At 48.8% G+C, this 14551-nt stretch overlaps 1 protein-coding gene and 1 non-coding gene across 3 annotated transcripts in view; one reads left to right on the plus strand and one right to left on the minus strand.

The window, feature by feature from the left end:
• nmo (serine/threonine-protein kinase nemo) overlaps positions 1–14551 on the minus strand; it is a 67806-nt gene that overhangs the window by 15004 nt on the left and 38251 nt on the right. The gene's annotated exons all lie outside the window — the stretch shown is intronic.
• On the plus strand, positions 7471–7543 carry TRNAA-AGC (transfer RNA alanine (anticodon AGC)). Its single transcript has one exon. It is a non-coding gene; the product is annotated as a tRNA-Ala (tRNA).

A 14551-nucleotide genomic window follows, 5' to 3' on the forward strand; every position in this document is an offset into this window, starting at 1 on the left:
TAAAATCCATTTTGATTGCATTCTTGCAGACATGCAAATGGGAAATCATGTGCCACACCTTTCGCAAGCCCCCTAAAAAGTATGCTATGAAAAATGAGCACACATTAAAAATCTACCAGGATTCGTGTCCCCGAGCCCCCACCCCACGCCACAAAAGCAAAACAATAGAGTCATTGTCAATGTCGTTAGCTCTGGGCTGGGGGTGGTGCTGGGGGTGGGGGTGGGGGGGTGTGTCTGTTCTCGGCTATATTTCACTTTAATGCCGCCTCGCGGAGGCGCCTCCTCCTTTGGGGCGGGGGGGGGCCTACAAGTAGGTGGAATGAAAAATGACAACATTGCCAGGCGCCAAATTGCCAAAGACGTTAAATGAAATATTTAAGTAAACAAAAAGATGGAGGGAGAGGGACAAAAAGAGAGAGAGAGGGGGATAGAGAGGGGTGCTGAGGGGACTGTTGAAATTGCATAATTTTTTTGGGTAATTGTTTCAGACATGAATTTATGCCTCAATTTTTGTGGCATGCCTGTGGCAAGCTCTCCTTTGAGTGTCCTTCGATCGCTCAGAAGAATCTCCTCCTTCCTTCCCTTCGTTGACTCTTTGGGGGCTTACCTATAAAGAAAGAGAGTGCAGAAAATACGGGAATTAGTGATGATTTATCAACAGTTGAGGTGCCAGAGGTTAGAGGTCACAGCAATGACGGCGGGGCGGGGATGTAAGAGTTTGTTGCCCAACAATTATGTAAAAATCTATTTGATGCCCCAGATTAGGGGCTGGTGCCACGCCCCACACACAGATTGATTATGACATATTCGGCCCCTCTTCGGCCCCCTTCGAAGCCCGTGGGGCCCCAAACCCAAGGGCGGGGGAGATACCAGAGAAGAGACCCGCTCCCGCACAAAAAGCGAGCCGCAGAGGGGGAAAGGGGCGCCAAGTTTGCATTTGACACATGGGGCACGCGGCGGGGGGGGGCAAAAACTTTCGAGCATCACATCACATGGCACCGCAGAGGGAGATACAGATACAAATATTGACGATGATGATGACGATGATGCTCTGCCCTTGAATGTGCCACTGAAATGTGGCAGGCGCGTGTGGGCGCTGGCTGCCTGGCCTGGCCTGGCCGGGGCCTAAAATCATTTCATTTCATTTCGTTGCGCGTCCGTTTTTGTGGGGATTTTGGGGCAAACAATGGAAACAATTCGTGGTCCTTGGTGGCCCAGAAATAGCCAAAGGACAAAGGGAAAGGCGCTGCCAGCCACGCCCACAAGTTAGCTATACTTGCGGGTTGATTGGGCCTCCAAGGACTCGCCACAGGACTCCAAATCTGGTGCATACATATAGTCCTTCCTTCCCTCCAGGGTATCCCCGTGGCCGACTACCGTCTCTTTCCAGTTTCTTTTGTTCGGTTGTTGCCCCGCACTTAAGACCGTCATCAGCATTTCTCATGGATCCCCCCCAACCCCCTCCGCATTCCTCAGTCCATTTTGCATGCCCCAGCGATTTCTTGTTGTGCCTCGAATGTTTAATTTAGCCCGAGTGTCCATCGCCTTGGTGGAGCTTGGAGCTGGGAGCTCTTCAAACATTTACATGTTATGCTTGCCCCGCCCTGCCGCTGGCGGGGCCAAGGCCAAAAGGGATAGAGCATTAGTCCTCGCCAGTGTCCCCCCCCCCCCTTGCCCTCCCCGGGCAACCCCGAGAGGCTCTTTGGGTTACTTTTAAATTAATTATGCGCTTAATTGTCTAATTATTGCACAGCAACAAAGCCAACAAAAGAGGTAAAATCTATCAAAGAGACAGAGAGACAGAGAGAATTCCCGAGAATAGTTTGCCTCGGGAGTTTCCACCGAGTCTACCCATGAAATATCGTACTTTTTGCAGAGCACCGAGCCGAGGATATTTTGGTACCTCGACTGCCTTGAGGGGGTGTCCCTTTTGTCCTTCGTCGGAGACCTAAAATGCCGGATTGAGTCCGCTCTTTATTTGATCATTTTCAGGCTATTTATATTTTACACCTGCCCAAGCCCTGCCTCCTCTTTACACCCACAACTCTCCCACTCTCCCTCTCCCCCTCCACCCGCCTCTGCTCTCCACGCATGCGATGCGTGTTGAAAGTTTTCCCCAAAGATTTTCCAAAAACAAAAGTTCAAGGTGGCTACTGGCAGGAAAATGTATGTATGATCCTCCACCCTCCCCCCACACCCCTCCCCCCTCTCCGGGGCGCTCATTAAAAAGGGGTGCGAGAGGCGTAATAAAAGATGAGATTACATACGAAAAAGAAAAGAAGAAAACGCTCGCCCCACGGCGGTGGCGTCTGTGAATAATTTGTTAAAATTAAGCCCCAGCCGCAAGGGCGTTTCCAGCACTCTAATGATATACGAGTATACCGTTGGAATATGCCACCATCTTTCACATCTTGCCACAGAGCGGCGGCGGGGAGGGGAGGAGCGTAGGGGAGGGGAGGGGAGGGGCATTTGCCGTGGGTGACATAAAAATATTATAAATGTAAATGGCAAACGCCGCTGTTGTCGTCGTCGACGGAGCACATTTCTCATGTGCGGGAAGGAAAACAAAAAGGACTTTGTACAGCGAAGAAGGAGCTCGAGAAAGGGGGCGCCAAAGGGGGCCAAAGGGGGGGGAGCACATGTGCTGCCAGACAAAGCCTCGAGCCATGGAAGCGGAAAGTTTTCGTGTGGCAAGCGTCCAAGCAGATTTATTTGAAAGTTATCGAAGCGCTTATCGGTAATCGCTAGTCGGTAATCGATTAATATTGGAAATACTCAAAGATACAAACATCTGGAATGTATCTTGTATCTTTTAATCCCCTTTTCTGCTCTCCCCCTCTCCTGCTTTTCCTCACGCATCGAAAAAATCAACATAAAAAATAATGTAGTCGACTTTTGCGCGTCATGTAGTTGTATCTGTGTGTGTGCGTGTGTGTGTGTGTGTGTGTGTTGCACAGGTGAAGAGCAACGCGCGTGCCACAAGCCGTGTGACAAGCTGTCATTGTTTTTTCTGTGCCACGTCCTCGTTTCGTTTTTTGTGTGTGCCGCTTGCCACGGCATCCCTTTTCGGCTTTACATGCCTCTCAACAAGTTGCACACACGTTGCCACGTTGTACTAATAAGTTAATAGATCCTCTTGTGCCCCCCCCCCCCTTCGCCCACCCTCTCTGCCTCTCTTTTCCTCTTGACAAATTGGTAGTAAAAAAAAAAAGGAAGAACGAACGCCGCCCCGAAATAAAATTAGATTTTCTACGTGCCACGAAAAAGTTGCAAGCTTCGGCAAAAGGTTCTCCTTGAGGGAGAATTTATGGCGCAAAATTCGAGAGAAAGTCTAGCAGCGAGCGAAGGTCGAACTGGGCCACAAGGAGGGGCGGGGCGGGGCGGGGTAGGAGGGGCGTTCGTTAATAATATAAAGATTTCCCGCACTGGCAGACGACAGCTCAAGGTCTCTGCTCAGTTCTCTTTGGTTCCTTTTGTTACTCTGCGAATCGCATCATTGATGGCCGACGGTCCAATAAATTTCAATACTCAAAGCCCAAACAATGCCGCAAGGATTTCAATGAAGTTGCCACTTTTATCGCAGGACACGCACACACACACACACACACACACACACACAGACACCATAGGCATCAGCATATGTGTATTATGGATGGCCGAGCAGCGATTGCCTAGGCATTGGCCCCCCCAGGACCAAGGACTTTCGGCCTGGATGCTGCGGCAGCTGCTGATAAGCCACGTTATGCTACGATTTATCCTTTATCTTTTGGCTTGAGGTGGGAGCCCAAAGGGGGGGGGCGGGGAGGGGGGTGGGAAAGGATTACAGTGCCTCCCGTGCCTGCCACTGCCACTGCCACTGTTTCCATCAATAATTTATGAAACGCTTTTCATATTTATGACAGACACGCGTGCTCTCCTCCACACACGCCCCAACCCCAACCCCAACCCCCTCTCAAGTGTGAATATTTATGCTCCAAGGACTGCTCTATCCTATCCTTTATAAAGAGCTAAAGTTCTTCCACTTCTCCTTTGCTGTGCTTAAAAATTAGCTCAGCAATTTATCATAGTCCTGGCTGGCAGGACAATGGCTAGCCGGACGATACGATAGTTGCCACATTAGGGGCAAGGACATCGCCATCATGGCATGATGGACAAATGATGGCAATCTAATGATAATCGCAAATGGAATCATAATGGAAGGAAAACAAGGGCTCCCCTACCCTCTCCCCCCACCCCCCCCTCCCAACGAGGGAGCAGAAAAAACTTTTGCCTATTTAAATATTCAAAGGATAAGCTCTCTTCCCGCTCAGAGCACAGCAGAGCACAGCAGAGTCCTTTTCACAGATTGTAGATTGCCTTTTATTGGCATAAATTGTTATGTCTTTTGCGAATTGTTTACTCGCTCGGCAAAGCCATCCGTCGAAGGGATCCAGAAATCTTTTATTTTCTGACACAAGGAGTTATACATGTCATATATTTTCTGTGCCACTCAGTCCAGTGTTAGCCAGTAATCCATAGATTGGAGTCTGGGGTGCACCCGTGGAGCACAACCCTATTGTTGCTCGTCATTTGCAGTGCCCACTGTACCACATTGTCATCGGCAATCACACGAAAGCAGCCCATGCAGCCGTTCTCTCTCTTGTCTTCATCTCGCGCCCATAATAAAATAATACAAGGTGGTCCGCTCCCGCTACGCGCTCCCTCTGCGGGTCTTATTCTGCTTAAAGCACCAGCAAACTTCGTTCTTCTCCCGCTCTCTCATCAAAGCAGTCTCAGTAGTGCGGAGCGTAAAATAAGACCCGAAAGAGGGCTAGCTTGCATAATTTCATCAGGCTCGCGCCTTGCCTTCGCTCTCTCGATCTGTCGTGCTCTTGCCCGAGGCCGTTCTCTCTGTGTCTTCATCTCGCGCCTTTCTTTCCTACGCTCTCCCTCTCTCGATCTGTCGTACTCGTGCTCGAAGCCTCCCTTGAATTAGGGCACGAAGACGAGCACTTCGGCCTCGGTTTCTGTTTCGGGTTCGGACCCTTAATCCCTGCCCTTAATCTATAGTTCTGCCGCTATATATTAGCCCAAACAACCATCGACTTATCATTGAATAGATCGCCGACTACGCGGCTGAAGCGGCTGAAGCCCCGTGGCTCAACAGCTCCATGTTTTTTTGGCCAGGAAATGCCACCATTAAAATGTACAATCCATGCACCTTCCACTTGTTTTTATGTTGTTTGAGGAGCGGAAGTTTTCATTTTTGATGTGAAAATGTGAAAATTAATCACAAAACAGGAAAAGGCGCAGCGCCGTACGTGACTAGAACCCCCCACCCCCTTCGACCCTCCCCCGCCAGCGAGTCCTTTGGAGTCATTCCAATTTATTTGGCAAACTTTTCACGCTTTCCAAGCAATTTCCCACCCTTCCGCCCTTCCGCCCGCCCCCGTCTTGTGCCGAACACTCACTCTCTGTCTCTGACCCCTAAGTGACCTTATTACACACTTCTGTTGCTGTTTCTGTTTCAGTTCAGGCTAAAAATATATATATAAATACCCTCGTCGTCGGGATATGCTCGCGATATTTCGGTTCTCATTGCCGCTGATGACATTTATTCCGGCACGCGATGTCAATTAGCATTCCCAGCTGAAATACGGCTGCTACGAGAGACGCACTCGCTATCCGGCCAGGAAAGCCGGGGAAGACCAGAGGAAAAACCAGTGGAAAAATGCTGCCCGGCCTGAATTTGTGTGAAAAACAAAAAAAAACAAACAAAAACATTGGATATTTGGTGGCAAAATTCTTGTACACAATGTGGGAAATGTTTGCCTAGGGCTTTTTTGTTGCATTTGCCACCAGTGGCAGCAGTGCCACCCTGCCACCACCTGCATGGGATACTCGAATGTCCGAGAGTCGGAAATTTACACGCCCGTTAATTGACAAAGGCCTGGCACCCGTTCGCCGTGTGGCACTGGACTACCGTGCGTATGTGTAATAGGAGCCCCAAATCGGGCACCAAAGTGGAGCTGCGGCGGGGGATGGGGGGCGGGGGATGGGGGGGGAGACCACAAATCTCGAATGTCAAATGCCTTGAGTGACATTTGTATTGATTAGTAAATGCGATTAATCATGGCTTTCTGTGTGCTTCGGTTGCACGTGGGCTCGTGTGGCATGTGGCATGTGGCATGCAGCACATTACGCATACGAAAAGATAACAAAAATGAGTAGCATTCGGTGGAATTTTCTATCGAAATACCAGACTTTGTCTCTGTCTTTGTCCTGGCCATGTATACGATATATTTATACGATATATGTGTATGGAATTACTTGAGATAAATCTCTCGACGTGTTGGTGTCCACCTGTCTGCCTCCTGCCACATCTGTGGCACCCAATTTTGGGCCCTGGAGGATATATGGATATTGAATTAACGAACAGACAAGACAGCCTGCTGTTTGTTCTCATTCCTCGACTGCCTGCCTCTTCTTCTGTGGGAAGTCTTTCGATTAGCACTCGATAATGACGTCACCGAGTGACCCACATCGAAGAAGAAAGACTGAAAAGTTTCCGTCCGTCCGTTTCCCATATTGAAAGTAAATGTCCAACAGCTGCTGCGAATAGTTAACGCACAAAACAGCTGCTGTAGCCGATAAAAATCAGAGCGAGAGAGCGAGCGGGAGAGCGGCAGAGCGGGAGAGCGAGAGAGACAATAACTAAAACACGTTCGACACGTTCGGCGGCGGCGGCGGCGGCGACGGCGGAGAGAGAGACAGCTGCTCGAGAGCTAAACAAGTTGTGACCCAATTTCGCTCTCGACTCAAAATATTATAATGGGCACTCAGTCATCTGCCCGACACTCGATACCCGCTGCCCGCTACCTCCTCTGCCCGCTACCTCCTCTGCCCTCTGCCCTGCCAATCATTTCACTTTCAAGCTCCTGTATTGTACTTCCTATTGTGCTTCGGGGTTCGGCTTCGGCTTCGGTGCCCCTCCCCCTCCTCCTCCTCTGCCTAATTGGCCTGTAAGCGAGCTTGTGCCTTTCTTTGGGGCTAATTAATTAGCCAAGCTAATCATACACAACTGTGGACAGAAGAGCACTCGACGCCAATCAAAGCAATTCAATACCCCCCTACCCCCTCTCAACCCGCCTCTCGGGCAGGAGAGCTTTGAGTGGGAGAGAGTGGAACAGCAACAGCAACAGCAACAGCTGCAACTGTTACTCTAAATAGGTGTCAAGTTCAAAAAGCTCTTGACAAATCAAATGCAGACAGGCAGACAGAGAGAGAGAGAGAGACAGAGCGCACTAATGCGGGCAGAGGCATAAGCAGAGGCATAAGCAGAGGCATAGGCAGAGGCTTATGCATGTGTGTGCGTGTGTGTTTATGCAGATAAGCCACCAAGCATGCGATCGAATATGCTTCGCTCTCTGCCTCTCCATCTCCCTCGCGCCTTGGGCTTCAATTCGGTTGCGGGTCCGCCTACACCCACTCGGGGATGTAGCTCAGATGGTAGAGCGCTCGCTTAGCATGTGAGAGGTACGGGGATCGATGCCCCGCATCTCCAATGGGTTTTTCTTCTTTTTTATTCTTCTTTTTTTTTTGCGTAAAATATATTTTAAGAGTAAGATTTGGCAAATTTTGCTAGTTTTCATATTCGTTGGGGGGACTCGTTTGAGTCTTTGTGGGATTTGAAGAATTTTTGCTCATTTTTCAACAGAAAACATAGTTTTTATATAGTTTATTTATGGGGATGGTGGTGAAATGCTTTCAGTACCGATTTTCCCTGAAGATCTGATCACTCAGCTTTCCCCTTAGGTGGCGGTGCCGCACAGGAATCTAGTGTATTACGCCACTCAATGCCCCAGAAAAGAGGCCAAAACAAATACATAGCGGCTCTGCCAGTACCAATCGAAAGTAAACCCCCCCTTGACGAAGGGCGAGGCCCATATCCCTCAGATCTGGCACAGCCCCTACGATGCCAGCCAGTACTCCTCGTATCCCTTCTATGTCGATGTCGAGTCCTGGAATCCGTTCCCTAGTTGATTTGGCGGCCATCGCCATTATTTGCAGGCTCTTTAAAGAATGTTTTCACTCTTTTTCAATCGAGAGCCGAGCAGAGGCGCCTTTCACTGGACATCCCGTGGCTCGTGGCTCGTGGCTGGTATCTCGAGTTTTCAGTTCAGTTTTCCCAGCACTTGAGCCAAGGACAAAAGGCCTTAAAATCATAAAAATGGGCGCATTGCAGCATTAAAAAACAAAAAAAAAAAAAAACAGGAAAAAAGGGTACAAAAATGAAATGGGGGGGAAAAGGATAAAGAGCTGCAGGAAAAAGCCAAGCAGAAAAAGAGAAATCACGAATGCGTCATAAAAACTTTGCACATCAATGCGTCGAGGAAAGGAGGGGGGGTGCAGAGGGTGCATGGCGGAAGGAAGGGTATCCCAAGGGTCGAGTCACGGGGGGAGGGGGGAAGAGAGAGACAGATAGATAGCGAGGGCCATTCGAGGCAGAACCATCTCTAAAAAGTTCTGGGGCAGAAACAGAGAGCGAGAGAGAAGGGGAGAGAGAGAGAAAAATAGTACCATATAAAAATTACAGAAATTCCCCTCTTCGGGTCTTCTGCTCTTTTGGCCAAGAAGTGAAGGAAGCCACTTGAAAATCCAGCTAAAAGAAGTGGCCAATGAAAGGATGAATCAAGAGAGCGGCAATGGGATGGGGCACGGGGCACGGGGGGCACGGGGCACCAGGGGTTGTGGTTGCTGTAGCTGCTGACCAAATAGCTCCCTGGTTTGGGTCAGGCCAGAAAGTACGAAACGTTTTTATTGCAATTTTTCGCTGCCTCTCTCTCTCTTGTGCTGTCTGCTGCCTGCCGCCTGCCACATCCCCTGCAGCCTCATTTGTTGATGGATTAGTCAAAGTGCAACGCAGCGGCAGGCTGGGGCAGGTTGGGGCAGGTTGGCAGAAGGTTGCAGCAGCCAGAGCAGCAGGAGCATTTCCTCATTTGCCTGTGGCCACGCAATTTTACTGCGGCACTCCATGCCCTCCTGCAGCATGAAGAGAAACAGAGACAAAGAGAGACGGAGAGGGGGAGAAGGAGAGGGGGAGAAGGAGAGGGAGAAGAGCCTTGCAACATTTCTCCTCCTGCTGCTCATTTTGGCATCATTAAAGCCTTCAGTTACAGCATTTTTCTACCTCTTGCCACATGCCACTTGCCACTTGCCCCCCTTGCCTGCTTTGCTGTTCTGCCTCCTGGCCTCCTTCGTTTCTTGCTCGTTTTTTGTTGCACGCACAGCACAAAATTTTGATTGATGATTGAATGCAGCAACAGCAGTGGCAGTGGCAGTGGCAACAACAACAACAACAACATCTCATGTGCAACAGCTGCTTAATGATTAAGCAAGAGGCAAGCAAGCAGCAAAGAAGCAAAAACACCAAAAAGGAAGCAGACTCCACTTTTTCCAACCTTACAAAGGCCTCGAAAACCGACGCTGAATCGAGTCCGAACGAACTGCCAAAATAATACCAAAATCATGCACACGACATGAACGGAAACGGGTATACTACTGGTCGGAATTATATAGAAGAGGTAGGCACATAGGTATCGTGATAGTTTCCTAGGAAATGGTTCGAATTTTCTTGATTTTATGGATACCCCGGGTTGCTATTTGGGAATAGAGAAACAGAGAGACTGCAGTTTTCTAGTATTTCTAGTATTTCTAACCCGCTTTATCCTCCATTCTTTTCTGGACGTTGATATGCAATGACGGCACCTTTAAGAGGCCCAATTGATACCAAGCCGAGGCCTGTAGTGCAGCCCAAAGCCCGCCCAAACGACTGAGGGGCGCTGCCGCATGACGCGCGACGCTAAAAGAACTAATAATGCATTCAAAACATTAATACTAATACTAGCTACAAGAAAGGTGTGCTAACATTAGGGATTTCAGAGGAGGAAGCGCATTAGTTGTGGGTATAATTACGGTAGAGGGAATTATAATCCAAGCACAAGACCCTAAACGGTTCAGGCCGGGAATAACTGGATCTACAAAACGGAAAGAACAATGGTAAATAGTTTCCAGTGGATCTAATGGGTAGTCTATGCGGCTCAATAAGTCAGGGCTATCCACGGCACCCAGGATCACCCGAAGGATGAAAGACCATTCTGCTAGGGCTAGAAGGTAACCTCAATCTCTCATTCGAAGGCTTACAGTCCCTCCAAATGCTTAAATCAAAAATTAAAGTCAAGAACCCTCCTTAACCAATTCTAATGCTCACAATTATGCTGGTCTGCTCAAAGCCTGATGTTTCTTTATAAATTTCAAAGGATTCTGCACATTTCCAGTACCTGAGCGTTAAAAGAGATTCTTTGGATAAAAATGCTTTGGGAAATTGCGTAAAACCTGGGACGCTTGGTATTTAATGAACGAAGCAAACACCCCCCGAACCCCCCCAACCCCCAAACCCCCCCCCCCACCTGACCAGCCCAGGGCCAACAGCGCCCACGCTCTCGTTTATTCTAGTATTTTTAGCATTTCAAATGGAAGCTTTTTATCTGTGGAAAATATTATTATTGTTGTAATTTTTTTGTGATTTTCCAAGAGGGGTCCTTCAGTGCTTTGTCGCCTGCCCCGAAGGAACACAAGAACAAAGTGTTTGCAGGGAGCACGGTGCGGGGCGGGGGGCGGCAGGTATTTGCTTAAACTTTAGTAATTTTGATTATAAAAGCCTGAAAATGAAGTCAGTTTTTGGGGCAGGAAAAGCACTCGTAGTGCATGTTGTGTTTCCATTAAATGGAAATATATTTTCTTCCCCCCCCCCCTCCCCTCTCGATTCGATATTACTCATACGCCCTGTGGCGCGGCGACGCTGCTCCTCGAAATTGAATTCCCAATTGGTGGAATTATCCTTTCTGACATTTATCGCTGACATTAATTACTTTTGTCGATGTCCTCTGTCGACTGCCTGCTCTTTGACATTGGCTTTTGTTTTTTGTGTGTGTTTTCTCTGGCGTAATAGTCGTATGTTTTATATTCCATATTTGCTGTTAATTTATATTTGAAATAACGAACGCTTTTAGGTGATTGCGATTGTTTGATTTGTGTGCTTTTCTTTGGGGGTTTTTCCCTGGCCCGTTTTTGGGGTTTTCTTCACAATTTTAAGTGGGTTTTATTGTGGCTGCAACGTTTGGCAACCTGCTGTTTGGTAATCGGTTTAGGCCGTAAGCAATTTGGCAACTGCATCACACACACACACACACCCAGACACACACACACACACACACACAGACACACAGACACTGTTGGGGCAACAGCAGTGCTTTTCAACCTGATTCCAGCCTGATTTAAATACTTGATTGAAACATCTATAGCTCTGGATTTGGATTTGGATTTGGTTTCGGTTTCGGTTTCAGATGCGGTGTGTGGGCCCTGGGCATTAGCATATGCTTGCCACAAGCTCTGCTGCCCTCCGATTTTGAGTCTTGGATCGATCATGAATCAGCAGCTGATGGCTTGGGTGGGTTTCCCACATAAATCCCAATCAATACGCTCCGATGGACCCGATCTCTTATCGTTGGCAGTGTTGCCTCCAAAAATATTTTCCCACACACCACAAAAAGTGCGAAATCTACGAAGACGAGCAGCAAAACATGTTTCAAAGTGCATAAATTAAGGCCGGAAAAAAAGCCATAGAGGAAGAGGCAGAGGCAGAGGCAGAGGGAAATGCAAATCAGTTTTTGAGGCCAGCCCTGGGTACGAGTGGGCGGTGGGCGTGTTAATTACACACGAAAAGGGGGTGGGGGTAGGGGGGGGGGGGTAGGAGGGGGTCATGATAATTCTTAGCCCAGATAATCCTGGCACAGGCATCCTGCATTGCTGCATAGATTCTCAACAACAGGTACCAAAACTTTTCCCACACACTGTTTTCCAAGGCAGAGAGAGACAGAGAGAGAATCACGGGGCCCTAGAACTGTTTTTGTTGCTTTTAAATCCAGTTTACGCTAAAAATACACACACTCAAGTGCGCACAAGTGTGTGTGCGCGTGTGTGTGTGTGTTTGCATTTGGAAATGCATTGGCAAGCGGAAATGCAAAGCAAAACACACCCCGCGCACACCCCGCACAAAAAGGAAGAGCAACAACAACAACAACAACAACCACATGAAACAGCTGAGAAAGCAAAAGCAAAGAAACGCCAACGGCGACGGCGACAGCGACAGCACCAGCGACAGCGCGCCCGATGATGACGATTAAAAAAGCAGCAACAAAAACTGGCTGCTAGCTGCTCTGCCGCTGCCTCTGCCGCCACCGCTGCTCTGCCTCCGCCTCTGCTGACTCTGCTTCTGCTTTTGTGTGGTTTAATGACCTTGCCCAAGTTGCTTTATGCTCTCCCTCTCTCTCCCTGTCTCACACTTGCGCGCTCGCTCTCTTTGGGACTTTGGTATTCGCTCCCCTGCCAAGCAGACGCCACCACCGCCACCGCCTCGCCATGTGGTCGCCTCTAGCGAGGGAGAGGGAGAGGGCGAGCGCGAGGGAGGGAGAGAGCATGACAGTGTCGCTGGTATGTTTTGTGCCTAATTTTATCCGCACGCTGTTCCATCCCACCCCCCCCTCAACCCATTCCGTTTATTGGCAGAAAACCGAGTGAATTTTATTTTTAAATAGTTTAAAAATTGCCGCCTCTCGACACAAGGGAATTGTGTCAAGTGTAAATTGAATACACTGTAGTAGTGTGCCGTCCCCCCTACCCACACCCCCACCCGGGGGAGAGCTCTGCTTGTTGGGGGCGTTTCTGTTTATAGATATCCATAAAATTCCCATCAAATTCAGTCAATGAAAAATCGTTAAAAATTCAAATCCTCATCTTGCCATAAACACAGCAATCACGAAATCTAGCTTATTATATTTGTATACCCTATACGATATTTCGTTTATATTTAGCCGCACAATTTATGACCCTAAACGCACACGACGATGTCAATGACATATGAGGGTGTGTGAAGGGGGGGCGGTGGCAGGGGAGAGTGGAAGAGGCTATGGGAAATGGCATGAAATGAGCGGAAATGGCACTGGCGAAAACTGAATGGAAAATATGACGCAAAAAGTGGATTCACTAATGTTTCCAGGGGGTGGGGGGAGAAGGGTGGGGGGAAGGGGGGAGACTTGGCAACAAGAAAAGTGGAGAAGGCAAGGGGAAAAGGGGAAAAGGGAAGGAGGGCCTTGAGGAACAGGAAAACCGATTAGAGGGGTATCAAGAAAAGGCAGAGTGAGAGAGAGAGATTTAGGCTGGGGCTGAATGAATGTTTCATAGGGATCCCCCCCTCCCCCTCCCCCACTGTTAGCCACTGATTTTTGATTTTGAGTGAAACATGGGCTTTATCTATACGATATTCGATATGCCCGAAAGATAAGACGACACACAAAAACCAACAACAGAGTTCAATGAGCTCCCCCCACCGCCCTCTCTCCACCCCCCTCCGCCCGTTAGAGCAATACTTCAATCGGAATGAAATTAGACACTCGCAAGTGGGTGGCGGGCTGTGATCCCCACCGCGTGTCAGTCTTTGGATAAGATATGGAAAAATACACATAAAATGGATGCGATTTGAAGATTGGGGATCATTGGGGAGCTGCCACTGGCATCGTGACGTGACATTAAATGCTTCTCAGTTCGAAGAATATCCCACATTGATAATACGATAAGAGGGGTATCAAAAGAGAGAGAGAGGGGGGAGACAGAGATAACGATAAGATAGGGTTTGTTGCCACTCGAAGCCATTGAACTTGAGTGTTGCAGATGGTAGGCCTACCCCTCCCACCCCAATCCAACAATTAACCTATTTTTTGGGTTACCCCCCTCCCCACCCCCTCAATACCCCTTTCCCATTCCAGGGCTGGGTTGTGCAAGCCCTGGCCAAGCCCAGACAAAAGCCGCATGTCGCAGGGGGGGACAGGGGGCAGGGGGGCCGGGGAGACCAAAGCCAAAGGAATGACAAAAGATGAAAAGAAAGGAAAATGAAAAGAAAAGAGCTCTCTGTCAACGCGTTGACGTTGTAATTTAGCGCGTCCTCCTTGGCTCCTCCTCCTTTTGTGTTTTCTTTTGTGGCCAGCCTCGGATTCTGCGTCTGCCTTTTGTCAAGGTTGCTGCCAGCCATTTGCCGCCCTTTAAGCCCAGCCCCCTGCCACCCCCCTCCCCCCTCGTGCAACTGCATTTCTGTGTGCAGATCTTAAAGTATTTCTATTTAAATTCCAAGGAAATTCCCAATCGAAAAGGTGCCCCCCTTTGGCCCTTCGAAATCCATTGAAATGTTACCAAAAATAACCACTTACCCCCTCCCCCACGTTCCACGTTCCACGCCCTCGAGCTGGAGCTGGAGCCCAGGAGACCCCCGAGAGACAGGAGATATAACAAGGACTTCCGCTTACCTGCAAGGAAAACGAAAACAGGGAATAATCGATAAATATTATGTATATTTGATGGACGTATCGGTAGGTTGGGGGGTGGGTGGAGGGGAGGGTTTGGGTAAAATAAAGTCAATTAAAGCGAAGCCCACATTTCATTCGCCAGCAAATCATTTGGC

Source organism: Drosophila pseudoobscura, chromosome X, assembly GCF_009870125.1.
Source record: "Drosophila pseudoobscura strain MV-25-SWS-2005 chromosome X, UCI_Dpse_MV25, whole genome shotgun sequence".
In the NCBI taxonomy this organism is placed as follows: Eukaryota; Metazoa; Arthropoda; class Insecta; order Diptera; family Drosophilidae; genus Drosophila; species Drosophila pseudoobscura.